The sequence below is a fragment of the Sinocyclocheilus grahami genome, unplaced genomic scaffold (assembly GCF_001515645.1).
Source record: "Sinocyclocheilus grahami isolate Dianchi unplaced genomic scaffold, SAMN03320097.WGS_v1.1 scaffold1142.1, whole genome shotgun sequence".
Classification (NCBI taxonomy): domain Eukaryota; kingdom Metazoa; phylum Chordata; class Actinopteri; order Cypriniformes; family Cyprinidae; genus Sinocyclocheilus; species Sinocyclocheilus grahami.
Window position 1 is genome coordinate 357,528 of NW_015506321.1, and position 5,040 is coordinate 362,567.

The following is a 5,040-nucleotide window of genomic DNA, read 5'->3' on the forward strand; positions in this document are numbered from 1 at the left end:
ACCGGGTCCCAGAGTGGATAAATCTGAAAACGCCACCCTTGCGTTTTCGTGTGGACAGCGAATCCGTATATTTTCTGAAACGATGACGTCATCAGCCCACGTCTCGCCCCTATAGACACCGCTACGTCACGTAACGGCAACAAAAACATGAGCAAACACTGAACAATTGTGTTTTTATTAACTAACATTAAAGGAACACTACACTATTTTTGACAATAGGCTCATTTTCCAACTCCCCTAGAGTTAAACAGTTGAGTTTTACCGCTTTCGAATCCATTCAGCCGATCTCCAGGTCTGGCGGTAGCACTTTTAGCTGTAGCTTAGCATAGATCATGGAATCTGATTAGACCGTTAGCATCTCACTCAAAAATGACCAAAGAGTTTCTATATTTTTCCTATTTAAAACTTGACTCTTCTGTAGTTAGATCGTGTACTAAGACCGACAGAAAATGAAAAGTTGCGATTTTCTAGGCCGATATGGCTAGGAACTATACTCTCATTCCGGCGTAATAATCAAAGAACTTTGCTGCCGTACCATAGGTGCAGCAAGCGCAATGATTGTTAGTCATCAAATACAACTTAGTGGAAAACTCCTTTTATTCGACTACAACCATAGCCGTTCACAACAACAACCAAACCGGAAGCTGCAATCTCCCCCCATAAGAGTCCTTACTTCCTCTCAGTGTACTATATGCAAACTTACATTCAGAAACCTAGGCAGATAGCACAGAAATATTAAATGTATACAAAAATCAGAATGTATAACCATGACTGAAACTTCAACTCCATCTCTTCTTAAAAAAAAATATATACGATATTTTTACTGCACGATAAATCGCATGCGATATTTAATGCGCATCTTGTCAGAAAGCCGGTTCTGTAATCAGCGGTAAATCTCAATCACGTGCGTGCTTTCACATTGAGCAGCATTAACTACACAGAGCCGTTGTTCACTGACGAGTGGCGCAAAACCACGTTCATATTCGCACTATTTTTTAATTTAAATATCGTATAAAATAATATTTTTGGTAAATATCGCATGCGATTTATCGTGCATCCCTAAAATATATGTATATATATTTCAATATTCAGCACATGCCCTATGAGCTCTCATTGTAAAACAACAAAACATTAACATAAAATAACCTGTTTTAACAGTTAATTATTAACAGCTCCTTTTTACATGACTCGTGCCTTTTTTTATTATTTTTTTAACAGAGCTTCAATTGTCCTTCTCTAAGTGCCTTAAGTAATTGCAGTGGTGATGCCCCCTTTTTTGTAAGGCAGTCTGCAAGTTGTTCTTTTATATTATACCACAGCACTCGTTCAACCTTTTGTGTTTTAATAAGTTCTTTGATGCTGCTTATTTCCAGACGCAGTCTTTTTTCAGCAACTGATTTTGTGGACTTCAGTGCATCAAGTGAATGATTGTCAGTGACACAGATTATTGGTATAGCATGTTCAGTGTCACCAGTAGTCAGCTCAGAGAACAGTGTGGTCAGAAATATTGCATTGTCAATTCCATCTGACATTGCCAATGTTTCACCAGCAAGAGTGCTTCGCACAATCCTCTTGACTCTTTTTGACTGCCAGGAAAGGGGAGAGAACTTCCCATTTTCTCCCATGAGAACAATTAGATGCCCACCTTGAGTTCCCCGATCAGAAAGATTTCCAAATAAGGCATCACTGTATACAACCATCTTGAGCGCACTGTCTCTGCCCAGGTATTGGAAGTACCAAACTACCTTTTTGGACTTTTGGACAGTTTACACACTATGCTGTTTGCTTCATGAATAGTCTGCACAGTTGCATTTTTTATGTTTGACGCTAAGCTGCTGGCATCAAACATTACATCAGGCCTGCTCTGCATTGCAGCCCAGAGAATTTGGCCTACCTTGGACCTTAGACGATCTTTTTCCTCCTCACAAAGAGAAGAGTCTTGTTCCACAGCTCGAGAAGGATCCAAATGTATGGGCTGCATATGCTTAATGTAGTTTTCCTGATGTACCTGCATTTTATTGTCCACAGTCTCAATGTTTATTCCCACGTAACAGAAGCTGTCACACTCCTCACGCCCAACTTGAAACATGGATCTGACATGAGGTATTACGGTTGTGGAGAAACTTTGTGTGCCTCCCCATATGAAGTCATTCACATGGCAAGCAAGTGCCCCAGTCACAGTGCAGTCTTGATCTAGCCAATAGAACACAGCAGGATCTACTTGGGACATTGTTCCTCCTGACCTCATGACAATCTCCTTCACTCTATTATACCAGTAGAGGGAAGCATCGGCCAAACAATACACACACTTTTTAAGCTTCCATAGTTTTCCTTCATTGTTGGCCTCAGGAGGAGGTTTGATATAAAGGTCACGGGTCAGCTCCATTCCCTGTAGAAATGCAGATTTTATATCCATGGAGTTAAGTGTCCACTGTCTTTGACAAATCACTGCCACAAGAAGCCGAAGAGACTCTGAAGCACATGTTGGTGAGTCCTTTTTGAGTTCTGACACCTTTAGTTCTTCTAAACCTCTAGCAACAAGACGAGCTTTGGGTACAAACCCCTTCAATGTCTCTTTGTAGGTACAAACCCACCTAGTTTAAATGCACTTTTGTCCCTCATTCTTCACTTCTTCAAAGACATGGTTATCTCGCCAACTCTTTATCTCTTCCTGTTTTGCAAAGTCAAATGTTACATCTTTTGTTACATACACATCTTCACATACATCAATGGAGTCAGCATTAGTAACAGTGGATTCAATCTGAAGATTCTCATCATTCAACATGTCAGCAGACTCTGTACTGCCTGCTACATTAGTGGGCTCACTGAGCAACAGGTTAAACCAGTTTTTATATTTACTTGTAGCTTTACCTGCACGCCCTAAGATCTTAGCTGTGCACAAAACACCTTTTTCTTTATCTCTGTATTTTACAATTTGTCCTTTTTGTAAGCTGACAACAGTTTCCAGAGTCAGTTAGAAATACCAAGGGTTCACACAAAACAAGGGGAGTCTGCTTTTAGTTATTATGCCGCCCGCAGTTGGAATCAGCTTCCAGAAGAGATCAGATGTGCTAAAACATTAGTCACATTTAAATCTAGACTCAAAACTCATCTGTTTAGCTGTGCATTTATTGAATGAGCACTGTGCGATGTCCGAACTGATTACACTATATTTTATGTATAATCGTTTTCTTAAATTCATTTTAAACCTCTTAAATCAATTTTTTTAATCATTTTCAAAGTTTTTAAATTCCTTGTTTTATTGTTGTGATTATTTTTTTCTTTTCTTTTATGTAAAGCACTTTGAATTATTATTGTGTATGAAATGTTCTATACAAATAAACTTGCCTTGCCTTATTTCCAGACGCAGTAACTGATTTTGTGGACTTCAGTGCATCAACAACTGAATGATTGTCAGTGACACAGATTATTGGTATAGCATGTTCAGTGTCACCAGTAGTCAGCTCAGAGAACAGTGTGGTCAGAAATATTGCATTGTCAATTCCATCTGACATTGCCAATGTTTCACCAGCAAGAGTGCTTCGCACAATCCTCTTGACTCTTTTTGACTGCCAGGAAAGGGGAGAGAACTTCCCATTTTCTCCCATGAGAACAATTAGATGCCCACCTTGAGTTCCCCGATCAGAAAGATTTCCAAATAAGGCATCACTGTATACAACCATCTTGAGCGCACTGTCTCTGCCCAGGTATTGGAAGTACCAAACTACCTTTTTGGACTTTTGGACAGTTTACACACTATGCTGTTTGCTTCATGAATAGTCTGCACAGTTGCATTTTTTATGTTTGACGCTAAGCTGCTGGCATCAAACATTACATCAGGCCTGCTCTGCATTGCAGCCCAGAGAATTTGGCCTACCTTGGACCTTAGACGATCTTTTTCCTCCTCACAAAGAGAAGAGTCTTGTTCCACAGCTCGAGAAGGATCCAAATGTATGGGCTGCATATGCTTAATGTAGTTTTCCTGATGTACCTGCATTTTATTGTCCACAGTCTCAATGTTTATTCCCACGTAACAGAAGCTGTCACACTCCTCACGCCCAACTTGAAACATGGATCTGACATGAGGTATTACGGTTGTGGAGAAACTTTGTGTGCCTCCCCATATGAAGTCATCCACATGGCAAGCAAGTACCCCAGTCACAGTGCAGTCCTGATCTAGCCAATAGAACACAGCAGGATCTACTTGGGACATTGTTCCTCCTGACCTCATGACAATCTCCTTCACTCTATTATACCAGTAGAGTGAAGCATCGGCCAAACCATACACACACTTTTTAAGCTTCCATAGTTTTCCTTCATTGTTGGCCTCAGGAGGAGGTTTGATATAAAGGTCACGGGTCAGCTCCATTCCCTGTAGAAATGCAGATTTTATATCCATGGAGTTAAGTGTCCACTGTCTTTGACAAATCACTGCCACAAGAAGCCGAAGAGACTCTGAAGCACATGTTGGTGAGTCCTTTTTGAGTTCTGACACCTTTAGTTCTTCTAAACCTCTAGCAACAAGACGAGCTTTGGGTACAAACCCCTTCAATGTCTCTTTGTAGGTACAAACCCACCTAGTTTAAATGCACTTTTGTCCCTCATTCTTCACTTCTTCAAAGACATGGTTATCTCGCCAACTCTTTATCTCTTCCTGTTTTGCAAAGTCAAATGTTACATCTTTTGTTACATACACATCTTCACATACATCAATGGAGTCAGCATTAGTAACAGTGGATTCAATCTGAAGATTCTCATCATTCAACATGTCAGCAGACTCTGTACTGCCTGCTACATTAGTGGGCTCAATGAGCAACAGGTTAAACCAGTTTTTATATTTACCTGTAGCTTTACCTGCACGCCCTAAGATTTTAGCTGTGCACAAAACACCTTTTTCTTTATCTCTGTATTTTACAATTTGTCCTTTTTGTAAGCTGACAACAGTTTCCAGGTTAGTACCACTAGGTGTCTCTGTATTGTCACTTGTGTGCCATTCTGCTTCATTCTGCCCCCTTGTGTCCTCCATTTGCCTCACCTCAC